Below are 16,687 nucleotides of genomic sequence, written 5' to 3' on the forward strand. Positions count from 1 at the left end.
AGAGCCCCATGTGGGACTTTACCTCACAACCTGAGGTAGAGATCATGACCTGAGCTGAAACCAAGAGTCAGACACTCAACTGATTGAGCCACCCAGGTGCCCCATGCAGGGACAGTATTATCTAGAGAACTGCTTACACACAACAATATACCAGCCAAAAGGCCAAAGTGGGGAAGGCAGGATTCATTTCTGAGGAAAGGGATCGCCCAAAACCAGATTAGTCCCAAGGAGGACCAAACCATGGAGGGCAGGGCACATGATTCAGGGGTTTCCCTGGTCAAATCTGCTTGGCAGCAAAGGCTAATAAAGGAGGTAAGAGAGAGGACAAAATACACTGCTGACTGCAACCCTAATCCTAGTTTTGGGAAGCCACCTGGATCCCCAAGACTTCATGGATAGACTAGATGAAGAGGTGGAAGCTACTGAGATATATAAACTCCTCTTTTGTCAGGACTTATTAAGAACTGGGATGGATGTAACAGTACTAGGAAAGCCAAGGACAGCGGGTGGTGTGTGTGTGTGTGTGTGTGTGTGTGCGCGTGTGCTGGTGGTGGTGTTAAGAGAACTGGTGAATACAAAGGAAATAAGTCCAGGTTGACATTCCACAATTACAAAAAAGTATCCTGATAAAACACCCTCTTCGTTCTGCTTATTCTGCTGTTCATAGCTCAAGGCATGTACCTTGCCTTCTGTCTCCTCTGTCCCAGTACTCAGAACTTTCTGACCAATAGGCATTTACATGAATATTCTTATTAGACGTTTCCTAGGCATAACATAGTGAAAACTTGGCTAAAGAAGCCAGAATAGGTTTGCAGTGACCTCGTCTGAGCCCCCACCTTCCTCATGGATTAATTAAGGTAGAAAATAAAGATAATCCTAGGCTAAGGAGTTGCCAAGAAAATACTTGAGCAAGAAGAGACAAAGCTGTGACACACTGAGATTTCAACTTGTCATAGTATTCTTTAGACATCTCCCTTGGAGGGATGTCATTTTCAAAACCAAACTCAAAATACTGAGGAAATAGCAGGATACCGTATTCAATTCAACAAAAACCTTTTTTTCTGAGTTTCATGCCAACCCCACCCAACTAATTGCTATTATGCTTGGAATAAAACACAGTAAGAATGAAGAGGCTCAGCCAGGGCTAGTTAAGAGCACAGCTGAGCTTAGGAAGACATTAATGGAACCGCACTGGCTACAGAGGCGTTTCCCTGCTGAGACCTTCCGCATCTTCACGCTACCCAACTATGTAACCCTCAGAAAACTTGTCAACTGTTGCAGCCCATTGAAAACTCACACCATGCAGTCTAGCCCACAGGATCTCTAGCCCATCTGCACGTGAGAATCACCTGCAAGCTTTTTGTAAAAATGTCCTTTCCCCCCGCTCTACACCCCCCAACAAATCAATCAGAGCCTCCAGCTGTGAGATCTAGGCAACAGCATGAAAGAAGGGAAGAAACCAGAAAAGTTCTCCCATGTATCGTTGCAAACCCAAGGTTCAGAACCACTCAGAGACTCTCTACATGGTTGCTTTTCGTTTGCCCTGGCCATAGATGAGTTTCCTGATCCTTGATGAATTTCCTGACTACAAAATGAGGATAATATATAACGCTGTGTTACTTTTCTTAAGTCTATTGTGATTTATATGCAACTATCTCATGTGGAGTAAATAAAAAGCATTAATAGTAAGTTAGCATTTATAGCTCATTTAGACATTTACAAAACTCTTTCAGCTCTTAACAACCCTTCTTCTGTTGTTATTATTGCCTAGGACATAAAAATACCAGAATGAATGAATGAATGAATGTATTTTTAATTTGAAGCTGAGGAAAATGATGCTCAAGTAGGTTAAGGGATTTTCCCAAGTTTGTAAAACTAGTAAGACATGCCTACCCAACTTCAAAGGCCAAGATCTTCCCACAACCCCAAGGTCCATCTGGACCAGGCGATCCTGACTTTTAGTTTTGATTTTGACACTAACTAGATGTGGCGGGCCTTAAGCCACTTATTCTCTGTACTGTTCCCTTCCCTTGAGTGTAAAATAATAAAGTTGGACTAGGCCATCCCTGACGTTGCTGTCAGGTCTAAGATTCCATAATCATAAGACTGAATGTCTCAGGACATGTGTCAAGTCGAAGTATTGCAGTTTGCCACATATGTAATTTTCATTTTAACTATAGAGAAGACACTGCTGGTTACCTGAAGGGAGGTGGGAGGGGGGACGGGTGATGAGCACCAGGTATTACACTGTACACCTGAAACTAATATTACACTGTGTGCTAATTGGAATTCAAACAAAAACTTTTAAAAAATTAATAACTACAATACTTAAAGACACTTGTCATTAACAGACAACTACCTAGTATTAATTTTAGAGTAAGTTATCCCTACTTAAAAACAGATCGTTCTACATGTAATAGTTACATATAAAAAGATCATAAAATTGTTCTACATTCAATGACGGTAAATGAAACCCAATGAAATTCTATAGCAAATACGGTATGTAAAAAAATTTGTTGCTGTTGTATCCATCAGTCAAAATGTACTATGCTAATGGTGTGCTTTGGTTGCTGGAGTAAATTTTATATTTATAGTAGTTGTGAACATGCTTCAGATACACACTTTGAATGATTAAAAAATAGTAGAGAACATATAAGAATAGAAAAAAAATTCAGTAGTCAAAATATAGTGAAAAAAAATAGTAGTTTTCAATCAAGACTGTATCCTTGTCTTTAGGAACAGAGTATGGAATAGAGGAACGGAATTTCTCATGTAAAGTATAGCCAGTTCCCTTTTCAGTAGACATTGCCCACCTGCTCAAGGAAAAAACAACAACAACAACAACATATATTTTATTTCTAGTGAGGCAGATTTACCTATTTTGTGTGTTGGCATCCATCAAAAAGGAATCTAATGTGACTCAGTAGTAAATATTTCCATCCACAGTAAGTGATCATTAGCTTGAAAACAATGTTTCAAATTTAATACTAAACTCCAGCACAGTATCATCTTGTCCTGTCACCTCAAAATGGATTTTTTTCATGGTGTTGGTTCCTTCTTTGAGGTTTTTTTTTTTTTTTTTTTTTTAATCAGCCATGGTAAGTGACAGTCTACTCAGGTGCTCATTCACATAAAAGCAGCAGGTCTACCCTTAGGAATATGCTGTGTAAGTTATCTACAGTCAAGCTTCCTGCTCATATAGGGATAGTAATTCTGATCTTATAAAGTAATTGTAAAAATTACATAAAATCATCTATTTGACCACAAAACAAATTCTAAGTTATTGGGGTCTTAAATCTTAAAAATATCCTATATGATGTAAGCTATAACTGCACTCCTTATTCTCACCATCTTTTCCTCTAAACCTACTCTTCTCCTGCCCAAAGTTTTCTCTATCATTAACATCATACATTATTGGGATACACTTTGTTTGTTTTACAAATATTGAACCAAAATTGACTCCAAAAAATCAAATCATAGGGTATATCTCTAACAAAATATGTGCAAGATCTATAATGGGAAAACTTCCAAACTGATTAATTAAATCAAAAGAGATCTAAATAAATGGAGAAAGAATCCATGTTCATGAGTAGGAAGACTCAATATTGCTAAGGTGTCAGTTTTCCCAAATTAATCTGTAAATGCATGCAATACTAATCAAAATCCCAGCAAGTTATTTTGTGGATAGCAAGAAACTGATTCTAAAGATTGTTTGGGAAGGCAAAAAATCCACAACAGCCAATACAATATTGAAAGAGAAGAATGAAGTTGGATGATTGACCCTACCCAGCTGCAAGACTTAATATATATTTCCAGTCAGCAGTAAAAGAATAGATACCTGGTAAAATAATAGACAGATATATGAATGAAACATAATAGAGAACCCAGAAATGGGACCACAGAAATATAGTCAACTGATTCTTGACAAAGGGGCAAAAGCAAATCAATTGAGAAAGGATAGTCTTTTCAATAAATGGTGCTGGAAAAACTGGATATCCACATGCAAAAAAAGAATCTAGCCACAGATCTTACACCCTTCACAAAAATTAGCTCAAGACGGATTATAGAACTAAGTACAAAAAGCAAAGCTATGAAACTCTGAGAAGATCTCATAGGAGAAAACCTAGGTGACCTTGGGTTTGGCAATAACTTTTTAGGTATAACACCAAAAGCATGATCCGTGGAAAAAAATGGTAAGTTGGACTTCATTAAAATTAAAAGGTTCTGTTTGGTGAAGGACTGGTATCTATAACATCCCCCCCAAAAAAACTCTTAAAAATCAACAAGAGGAAAATAAGCCATCCAACTTAAAAAACTGGCAAAAGACCTGAACACATATCTTACCAAAAAACAATGGTAAATAAGCATACGAAAAGATGTTCCACATCATATGTCATTAGGAAATTTCAAAGTAAAACAATGAGATACCACTACACACCTATTAGAATGTCTAAAATCCAAAACAGTGACAACACCAAATGCTGACAAGAATGTGGAACAGTGGTGAGCCTCCTTTGTTGCTGGTAAAAATACAAAATGGTACAGTCACTTTGGAAGACAGTTTGGCAGTTTTTTACAAAGCTAAACATACTCTTACCATACAATATGGCAGTCCTGCTCCTTGGGTATTTACCCAAATGAGTTAAAAATTTATGTCCACGCAAAAACCTGTACATGGATGTTTATAGCAGTTTAACTCATAGTTGCCAAAACTTGGAAGCAACAAAAATGTCCTTCAATAGGTAAACAGATAAATAAACTGTGATACATCCAGAAAATGAAATGTCATTCAGCACTAAAAAGAAATGAGATATCAGGCCATGAAAAGACATGGAAGAACCGTAAATGCATATCACTTAGTTGAAGAAGCCAATTTGAAAAGGCTACACACTGTATGATTCCAACTATATGACATTCTGGGAAAGGCAAAAACATAAAGATGGTTAACAGACCTGTGGTTGTCCTCCCCACTCTGAGTCCGAGGGTGTGCTCATCACCATTTATCATCACTGCTGCCCTGTTTTTCTTATAGTAGAGATAATAAACTGTAGACAAATCTAGAAAAGATAAGAAAACAAAGCCTGGATAATTAAACTTTGATGGCTTTAATTTATCTCTTTTTTATAATTTAATTTTCAAATATAACCTACAGTATCATACATGTTATTATGTTATATGTTCACACTATTTTAATTCAGTAAGAATTTTAAAAACTTTGATTTAGCTTTCTGGTAGTTCTTCTTTTCTTTTTTTTTAAGAAAAAACTGTACTTGGTTTACTTCATGCATTTTTCTTCCTGGCTCTGGTAGACAGATGAGCTTGCAACACCAAATGAAAAATGGAGGAAAAGTATGAATGAGTTTCAGATCACTCTGGCAACTGGGTGGTGAATGCATAAGAGTGGGGCAAGAGTGGCAGCAGGAGAGCAGGTAGGAGACTAGGCTGGAGATGACTGGGGTAGAAAGGAGTGGCTAGATTAGAGACATTTTCAATATACAATTTTGTGATGCATTTGTTCATGGAATAAGATTTGAGAAGTAAAGACTGAGGAAATAACAGTTTTGGGGTGAGGAGTAGGAATTCCATGTCAGACATATTAATACTGAGATACTTTACACATAACCAAGTGCAGATACTGAGCATCCCACTGTATGTATGTATGTATGTATGTATGTATATTTATATATACACTGTATTCACTAGATTTGATGACAAGAATATCAGTGTCACACTAGTGTCATGAATGTTGACTTGAGTATAGTTGACCCTTGAAGAATGTAGGGGTTAGGGGCACCAACCCCTGTGCAGTCGAGAATAACTTTTGACTCCCCAAAGACCAAACCACTAATAGCCTACTGTTGACCAGAAGCCTTACTGACAACAGAAACAGTCAATTAACAGATATTTTGTATGTTATATATATGCTATATTATTACAATACAGTAAGCTAGAGATAAAAATGTCACTAAGAAAATAATGAGGGAAATACATTTACGGTACTATACAGTATCAAAAAACACATGCATATAAGTAGACATGCACAGCTCAAACCTGTGTTGTTCAAGGGTACGATGTACATTTTTTCACAAAAGTCAGATCATGGTGACTTTGAGGAGTGAACAGGGAATGAGGAAGTGGTATCCCAGAAGTTACCCTACTCTTTCAAGATGTTTTCATGTGAAGTAGATATGTGATCAAAAGAGGTGTTTGTTATTTCTTTGTTTTAAAACAAAAAATACTAAAGCGTATCTCTGTGCTCATAAGATGATGCAACAGAAAGAAACTGGTGACACGGGAGAGACAGGGAACAACTGATAGAGTGATATCCTTAGTAGGCAAAAGAGAAAGTGTCCACCTTTGATATGAACAAGGACACCCCTTTCACTGTAATGGATAGAATGGCAGGGATACAAGATGCAGGAGATGCAGGAAGACTGTGAAATCTAGTAGTGAGAAGATGAGGGGGTTCTCATTTTATGATTCTCTTTTTTTAATGACGTAGAGTCATCAGCTGAAGACTTGGTGAAAAGGGAAGTTTGAAGAACCAAACAATGAAGGTGAAGAAAAGAGAGGGGTGATACAGAGAAATTGGTGAGTTTAATGGACTGGAGGTCTCAATTTTATTGTTCGAAATTGAAATTTCAGAAGTGGTGCAAGGGAATTACGAACAATTATATGTAATTGATTATATTTTAACTAAAATGTAAGTCTTATGAGGGGAAGACTTTTTATTTTTCTCCCTGCAGTATCGCACACAAGCATGTAGTAGTTGTTCAATTAATATTTGAATAACTGAATGAATATTAAGATGGATCATAAAATATAATGGGAAAGAGATACTTGAGGTCAGAACAGGGAAGATAAAGAGAAAGAGTACATCAAATTATATTGGTCCAAGAATTGCAGTAAGTAAGCAAAATAGATAAGAGGAAATGATTAGAGAGTAGCATGCTTGAAATTGGAATTTCAGAACTGTAAACGAGGAACTATGGGCTGATGTGGGCTTGAGGAAAATGATCACTGATAAAAAGAAGGTCACCAACAGGAAGACCAGAGTGTTAGACAGGTATTGTCAGCAGAAATGATGATAAGAATAGAGAGGAACACAGTGAACCAGGATGTAGACAGTTAACATCAACAAGGAGATGCAGTGAGTAGTGATCTTATGACATATGCTTCAAAGAAGTACAGAATCTTGAAGGGACAATAAAAAGAGAAAATATTTCAAAGAGTTGCTGTCAGTGATTTTGATTCAAGGGGTTAATGGGCTGAAAAAAGATTAACATAGAATCGAATTCTTTTCTGTTGTTGCGATTCTCGTTGCCTTAGTCCCTGCGGTAGGCAGATGGTGCCCCCCAAAAATGTCCATATTGTAATCCCTGGAATCTGGATGTTACCTTAAGTGGCAAAATGGACTCTGCAGATGACATTAAGTTAAGGACCTTGAGAAGGAGTGATTATCCTGGATTTTCCATGTTGGTCCAATGTAATCACAAGGGTCCTCACAAGAGGGAGACAGGAAGGTAAGAGCAGTAGGAGATGAGGTGAAAGAAGCAAAAGGTTGGAATGATATGAGGAAAGGGTCATGAGCTCTGGAACGCAGGTGGACTCCAGAAGTTGCAAAAGGCCACAGAAGGGATTCTCCTCTGAAGCATTTGGAGAAAAGGCAGCCCTACTGACACCTATTTTAGACTTCCAACCTCCAAAAGTGAAAGAGTATGAATTTGTGTTGTTTGAAGCCACTGAAGCTGTGGCAGTTTGTTACAGTGGCGACAGGAAACTAATGCAGTCCCTGAACACCATCGTGAGCTATAGGAGACAGCTGTCACCCCAAGGAGACATGGCAAGCTGCAGGCAACCCCTCTCCTTTGCATTTCAAGATGACATGGCACCCTGCCTTGCTCTCATGCCTGTCACAGTCCTTCCCAGCATGTGCATGTGTCGTGGTGTGAAGTCCTTAGGGAAGTGAGTCCCTCCTATAGCTGCCTTCTTTAAATCTTGCATGTACATGGATTGTTGCACCACTCATAATAGTTTATGGTCATTATTTAAGTGTCTATCCAGCTTTCCTCTTAGACTGTAACTTCCCTGTCATTTTCCTATACATCGTCAATCTCCTTAATCTCGGTGCTTAGCAAAAGACTTGTCATTGTGCTCAACACATGTGAATTAGAACTGAATTAATGGAACACACCAAATGAGGTCTAGAAGGGGTGAAACATACACCATGATTTGCCCACCTGCAGATGCCAGGCAGAAGCTCAGCAAGTAAGACATAGGCTCTAAAGAAGATAGAAACAGACAAGCTGGGACACAGGTCTGGGATGGAAGGCAGCAGACAAGCCTTACTGGTGAAATCCTGTTTGCTCCCTAGATCCCACCTGCCTGGGGGTAGGTGTGGTCCTTGAGCCTGACATGCCTTTTGTGAAAAAAATGCAACCCAAGCATGAGATATTTGAGTGATATGTATAATATCCAGTAGATGCTTGGCTTATTCACAAAGTCAGTCAACAAGTCTGGGTTGTACAGTGACTACAAAAATGAGCAAAAGAAAATCTCCATGCTTCTCATTATGGATGTCACTTTTTGAATCGCTGAGTCAGTTTATGAGTCACACAAGAAAACTGGTCCCATTGTTTACTAGTCACACCTTATTTCTGAGAAAAAAAATGGAATTTGTTGAATGAATCAATGAATGAATTTAATGTGCCTAAAAACCTTTTAGCAGTTTCCAAAACAAAACAATCTTCGCTTGAGGACAAGAAATATGCCACAGGATCTAAAGGCCTCTTCTCAAAGAGATTTGGAGGACACGCAGATGTTTTTATGTGTACATTTGATCTATGTGTTAAAAATCAGTTGCATTCCCTATCCTAGCTCATCAGGAGTAATTCAGTGGCACATTTAAAATGGACTCTTGCCAGTTCTAGAGGTGGCTTATCTTAAAGCAGGCTTCTGAATCCAAACAAAGCAGCCTTGATTTTCTACCAACAAAGCTGCCTGCAATTCATTCATTCATTCATTCATTCATTCATTCATTCCACAAACACTTAAGTGCCCACTCTGAGCTAAGCAATGGAAACACCATGGTAAACAAGACAGATTCCTGACATCACTGAACTTATAGTCTAGCTGAGGAGATAGACATTGAATAAGCAGTCTCAGTGATCAAGAGTTTTATGTCATGGAGAATATGAAGTGCTACAGGAATGTATAACAAGGGTTCTTATCTAATCTTGGGGTTTAGGGAAAACGTCTCTAAAGAAATGACCTTGAACTGAGATCTGAGCAGTAAATAGGAATTAGCTGGGTGAAAACAGCAGAGGGGTACAATAAAGTGGGCTAGCTTTCAGGCAACGGGTCAGCATGTGTAAATGTCCCTAAGCAAGAAAGAACACTGTTAGAAATTTTACAAATTGTGGTGTGGTTACAGCAGAGAAAGTAAGAGGAAACAGATAGGTGGGTCACAGGGTAGATGATCAGGTCTGCAGGTCCCTGTAGCTCACGTTAGCAGTTTTTCTCAGGATCAGTCAAGTCAACAGGAAATAAACAGGAAGGAAGAATATCTTACAGACCTATGATTCTATGACAGATTTAATTTAGGTCGTATTGCTTTGTGGTTCTCATTTCAGCTGAAAAAATATGTATGTTTGCATATATACATAAATACATATATACATACATACATATATTTGTATTGTTATGGGTGTGTTTCATAATAGGTAACTGGATCCCGGTAAATGAAGGCCAAGTCGTAGGTGGATCAAAGCAGAAAGAGCACCTAAACTGCCTCTTAAAATAGTGGTTACTCCCCAGAAGCCATGTCCGAACAGTCCAATGTCTACTGGTAGCGAAAGACAGTCCTTTCCCAGATGCTGGATTCAGAACCTGCTATGCCAGAGGTGAAGTGACTGGCCCACAAGCATATTTTGCCACAAACTTACTGTTCTATTTTCTGGTGCATATTTGCAATTAGAATATGGAACGTGGGCATCTCTGGGCTCTTTCACAGATCCTCGGTGCACAAACAGATGTGGCTTGCACACGGCTAATCACTTTCCATGTGTTGCATAGGCATCTGTGCTGACATTACATGCAAATGGTTTCCCCCCTGCTGAGAGTGGCTAACAGGTGAGGGACACGGTAAGAGAATTAAAAACAAACAAGACCCCAAAACTCCATTTCTCTTCATCATGAACACCTTAATTATTGGTATAGTCAAGTGCTGCATTCATTCTATATATGGACCACCTTGACATTTAAAGTCCCATGTTGCTTTAAGATTAAGTAGCTTCAGAGTAAGAAATTATTGCTATAGTAACAGATTATCCACGGTTCTTTTAAAAATAAACTTCCATGTCAAAGCAAGAAACCATTCAAACTGTATTAATAATAAGCAAGCAAAACGAGAAAGAGAAAGGTGGTATTTAAAGGCATTGAATGCTTTCCATTTTTATTTCTTAAAAAAAAAAAACAACAACAACACGTAACCATACCTAGAATAGAAAATTCGGGATCCAATCAAAGGATTCCCATTTGCTCAACACAAAGGGGGACCTTTGTTTTTTAAGCATAAACATTTCTTTTTATACCTAGGATTTTAATAAAGGGAATAACATTTAGAAATGCACTTGGTTCTTTTGAAAAGAACAAAGATTCCTTTTTTTTTTTAAGGGATTGGCTCATAACTAAAGGAAGTTTTGTTGTAAGCATGGACTGAAGTTAGACTGACTTCATTCTTTCTTCAATTTTCTGTTTATGTGATTCTTTATGTGACCTTAGGTAACTAGTTTTCCCCTTTTCTTTGGTTTATATCAAATACTTCTAAAAAATGGGCAAATGTTTCAAGACCTCTTACCCTTATCTCTAACAGCCAGCATTAGTCACGTAGGTCCCCAACGGCACAGGACTCACAAACGCCTGAACTCACGTCCCTGGCCCACCACCCATAACTGGTGACCTTGAGCCAGGCCCTTCACTTTTCTAAACCTCACAAACTTCATCTGTAAACTAAGACTTAGAATGGCTTCATGCCTCTTCCATACCGGATTTGGGAAAGGATTAAATGAGGTAGAAGTCGTGAACATGTTTTGGAAACTCGCCAAAAGTGAGAGATTATAATCGCACTGCTCTCCCCTCTCGCAAAGAAAGTTGTTACATGTATGTATATGCGTGTGAATTTCTGCACTCTTAATGTGCGGTTATAGATGTTGGTTTTTCTCAGAACAGATATTATGTTTCTTTTTCACAGAGGATGAAACGCTTCTGGAGTCACTTCTAGTTTAGAGTCAGGCCTAAAAGAAAAAAAAAATACTCTCATCAACATAAAGTCAGATTGGATAGGAAAGAGCAGAGTGAGTGCAGCAATCAGTAATTTATAACTGTTTTCCCATTTTACAGATGAGGAAAGGGAAGCTAAGATAAATGTTGTTTCAAGTCCAAGGATGCACAATTAGTCAGCGGCAAGATCCAGCCTAAATCCAGGTCTTAGGATGTTTAGTCTGGTCTTCTTTCCACTAAAAGAACTCCAGAGGAAATCTGGAGATCTGAGTGCTAAAAAGATGAGAAAGGCTTTCAGAGTGAGTATAAAATCTTTTGGCCAGTTTAGCTTTGAAAGATAAACTGTAAAAAGGAAATGCATTCCTATCTCAAGGACCAGTTAAGGTCATATATCTCAAATAGGAAGAGATAATAAAGTTAGGACTAAGCACAAGGGAGAGGGGATGCCAGAAGCCTCTAATTTTTTTTTAAAAAAGTAATGACCAATCCTAAAAAACTACAAGATCAATGTTAGCTGCGAAGTGAGGGGATCTTCTTTCAGTTTTCTGGCTTTAAGAGACAGTTCATCAAGGAGATTTTTAACAATAGCAGGCAACTAACCTAAGATCAGCTGATCCAAGGCAGAAAAGCTAGCTCCTGCTGCACTTTAGACATGGATCTCCCATCTCAACAGCAAAGGGTAGACTGAGGATGGGGGCTCCTCCTCAAATTGGTAAAATAAACCCGGAGCTCACCTTGGATCTAAGTTAAATTCTGAATTTGACTCAGAATCGCTGCATTGGGCGTGTATAATTCAACACTGCACAGAAAAGTAGTCATAATACAATTGATTGTTTTACCAGAACTGAGTATTGACGAATTTCTTAGAATCTTTGCGCACAAGCGGTGAATAGGCTTACGTGTCAACAAGCACTGGGAGCGAGCCAGCCTCAGGGGGAAATGGCCAGAGCGCCATCTAGTGTAAATGCTGTCGGAGTAAATGCTCTCAAAAGGCGAAGTACTCACCAATGCCATCTAGTGACAAAGGGAAAAAGTACTCTCAGGATCCGCGAATTAACGCAAATCCTTTGTGAACTTAAGCTAATCTGGTAATGACAAAGTAAGTTTAATTGCAATCTCCCAAATATAGGAATCAAGTCTCATTTCCAATGTTGAGTGCATTATAATGTATGCCCTTTGGGTTTAGCTATGAGAAAACTTGGCCCTGTCTGACCCTCCCTCTACCCCTTGTCCTCTAAGATATGACCTTCTCCACTGAACTCCCTGTCACTTTGTCCATGTCCATGTCTCTACTCTCAACACAGACAGCAACAAGATGGGGTCTTTACTATATGTTGGCTAATTAAATTTTTTAAAAAAGGAAAAAAAATGTAAACAAGGGGGTGGGCAAAATAGATAAAAGAGACTAAAAGCTATGAACTTCTGATTATAAAGTAAGTCACAGAGATGAAAAGTACAGCATAGGGAAGACAGTCAACAATATTGTAATAACTTTGTATGGTAAGTATACTTATCGTGGTGAGCACTGAGTGATGTATAGACTTGTTCAATCAATATGTTGTATACCTAAAACTAATATAACACTATATCAATTATACTTTAATAAAAAATTGAATAAAAGCCAGGTCATATCATTCCTCTGCTCAAATACCCTCCCATAGTTCCTCATCTCACTCAAAGTACAAGTCAAAAGCCTACAAGTCCCAATATAATATGGGCCCCAGGTACCTCTCTGAAATCTCTCCAACCCCCTCTCTCTCTTGTCCACTTAGTTCCAGCCACACCTTACATGTAAGTCCAGAAATCTGGACTTGGGAATACTGGATTTTCAGAAGCTGAAGACGGGATAGATACTTAAGCAGCTGGGCATTGGTGTCAAACATACATTGGCTAAGTGTTGGATCCACCCCACACAAGCTGTGTGGCCTTGAGTAAGTACTCAATCTCCCTGAATCTCAGTGTCCTCATCTAAAAAATGGAAATGGTGCTAAAAACCTATTTGGAAAGTTGTGGCAAGAATTGACTGATACAAGGCTTGTTCCTAGCAGAGGCCAGGCACATAGAAGTTCCATAAAGAATGTAGCCAAAGCAGCTAGATCCTACACCCCACACATTTACAAAATGAAGACATAAGTGGCCTGCACATCAAAATCAGAGATGGCACAGAGGAATAACAGCAAATGGTAGGATCAGGGTGCCTAAAGATCTCCCCAGGCAGGACAGCTAGGCCCGTGTTCCCATTATGAAGGATAAACACCATGTTTCAGTCCCAAATCTCAAAATTTGTATGAATGGAGGAAGGAGATGCGGCCTGGCAACAGTATGTGCAAAGACAACAGGGATTTTAGTCATCTCCAAGTTCAGTAGAAATGAGGAATGCTGTGTGACTGCCGGAGGGCTAATCTGACCTTGGACCGCATGAATAAAAGCATAGTGTTCAGAATAAGAGGTGGGCTGACTTCTGGGCAACACCCTTTAGGGGGACATGCCTGGATAGCAGTCACTCAGACGTCAAAGGGATGACAGACATATGAGAAGCAGTTTAAAGACCTCAGGATGTTTAACTTGAAAGGGTGCACGCAGACAAGACACCAGCTTCAAATCCCTGCAGGGCTGTCACCTGAGAGAAGAAACAGACTTCCTCTGTTCCTTGTTCTGAATGGCTTCATTCAACAAATACTGAGAACTTAGAAAAGTCCCAGGGATAAGGATTTGGCCTTGAACAAGGACATCTCCCATTTAAAATCCTTCCCCTGTGATAGGAACTGCTTTGTGATGTCGATGCCTTCTCACTAGAGGCTTCCCAAGAGAGATAGGTATGGGGTTCACTGTTCAGTTCCAGCCTTCTGGAGAAGCTAACTTCATCCAAAAACTTCCCATGGATCCCAAGAGTCTATGAGGCAGCTGACAAGGGACCCAAATATCCTGAACTAGAGGTGCCCAAGCTGGATATGGCTGGATGGTGGGAGATACAGGGAAGTGAAGGAAAGACTGGAAGATGAAGTGAGAAAACGAGAGAAGTTTGAGGTGCAAGGAGTTTGCTGCAAATCTAAGTAAGAGACAAGACCCCAGTGTCAGCCCTGAGTCTTAGGTCTCCTCCTCACCAGTAAGGCTCAGGGCCCAGAGTCTCTCCCAGGGTGAACCTCTGGACTCCCAGCGAGACACCCCGAGTCACAGTTTTCTCTATTCCACTCCCACACCATTCCCAAGTTGCCACATTTATAAGCTACGCTTGTGTTTTGGTCTCTACTTTTTAGTTCTAGTTCATTTCTCAGCCTGGAACCCCAGACAATTGGCAATGCCATAGTTTATCCCCAGGCCCAGGGCCTTGACCCTGATTTTCAGTAGCCAACGGATGTGAACTTGCCACCCAGGAGATGAAGTGAGGTGAAGGTGAGGTGAGGTCAAACCTGGGGTTTATCGCAAATATGTGTTTAGACATGGCTTGTCTTCAGAATGCAGTAGATAGTGTATCCATTATACATTATAAGAGAGCATGTGATTCTCATCTATGCCCTGTCAAAATAGAGATGTATCCTCTCGGGATGAGTCAGTGTATTCATTCATAAATGCGACATTTTTTTTTTCATTTTCACAAAATCATGTGGAATAGAATTTATCAGAATTGCTGTATAACTGGACCATAAACTGCTGTGTCTGAACTTTCATGTTGTATACACCCAGTTATCAGTAGTAAAATCAAATTTTGATGAACCGTGTTAGTAGAAACACTGAATTATCTTATTTTTAATTAGTAGATTATTTTTAGAGCAGTTTCAGGTTTGAACAAAAATTGAGCAAACAATACAGAGTTCCCATACATTCCCTCAGTTACCTCTATTAGAAAGGCTTTGCATTTGTGTGGTACATTCATTATCATTGATGAACCAATATCGATACATCATTACTATTAACTAAAATCCGTAACTTACATTAGGGTTCACTCTTTGTGATGCATTACTATGAACTTTGCCAACTGCATGATTTCATGTGTCCACCGTTGCAGTACCATACAGAATAGTTTCACTGCCCTCAAAATCTTCTGTTCTCCACCTCTTCAACCCTCCTTCCTCCTCTGAAGCCCTGGAAACCACTGATCTTTTTGCTGTCTCCATAGTTTCACCTATTCCAGAATGTCAGATAGTTGGACTCATATAGTATGTAGCCTCTTAAGACTGGCTTCTTTCACTTAGCAATAGGCATTGACGGTTCCTGCTTGTGTGTTCAGCTTGACAGCTCCTTCCTTTTTAGCGCTGACTAATATTCCATTGTCTAGGTGTGCCACAGTTTATTTACGCAGTCACCTACTGAGGGACATCTTGGTTGCTTTAGGAGAAAAGTTGCTGTAAACATTTGAGTGCAGGTTTCTGTGTGAACATAGGTTTCTAACACATTTGGGTAAATACCAAGGAGCACAACTGCTGGATCATATGGTAAGAGTATGTTTAATTTTGTAAGAACCCACCAAACTGTCTTCCACAGCCTCCATATCCGCTGCTTCCTGTGCTTTCGAACACTCTCCACCCCAGCCTGCTAAGCTAACTCCCACTCAACCTTCAAGAGTAAACACAGATGTCATATCCTGCAGAAAACCTGTCTAGATGCACTGCAACTGGGTTAGGCGCCTCCTCCTGTGAGCCCCCCCAGCCCCTGACTGACCCCCATCATAACATGTAATGTGTTACGCTATAATTACCAGATTTTAAAATTATACTTTTTACTTTATTGGATTTTTAATTACAAAAGATAATTGCTCTTTATAACAAGTCAGATGGCATAGAGATGTACAAGGAAAAATTAATAAGCTTTCCCTAGTCCCCCTGGCTCTATATAGACTTAACTCATTGCTCTATTATACCAAAGCTCTACTATAATTTATGCAACCATTCCTATATGGATGGACATTCAGGGTACCTGTAGGGACTTCCCTTTTGCTACCATAAACATCCTTGCACATGCTAGGGTTTTTGTTTTTGTAATTATATTCCCAGAAAACTAAAGGATATGCATATCCTAAATTTGTCAATGTTCCCAGATTACTTTCCAATGACAGGTAAGCAAGTCATCCTTCCACCAGCAATGTTATAAGAGTGCTTATGTCCTACCCACTTTTCAGGATTGACGTCCCTATTTTGTATCTGATGGAGAAAATGGCATTTCGTTGTTTTATTAATTTGCTTTTCCCTGATTATTAGAGAATGTTTTTGTATGTTTATTGGCAACATATATTCTTATCTGTGAATTGACAGTTCATAACCTGGCCCTATTTTTTCTACTAGATTCTTTATTTCTTTCTTAGTAATTTGTAGAAACTCTTTGCCCATTGAAACTATTAGCCTTTTATCATATGTCACAAATATTTTCTCCCAGTCTATAAGGGTTTACTTTTTTACTTTATTTATAGTGT

This window comes from Ailuropoda melanoleuca, chromosome X (assembly GCF_002007445.2).
Source record: "Ailuropoda melanoleuca isolate Jingjing chromosome X, ASM200744v2, whole genome shotgun sequence".
Classification (NCBI taxonomy): Eukaryota; Metazoa; Chordata; class Mammalia; order Carnivora; family Ursidae; genus Ailuropoda; species Ailuropoda melanoleuca.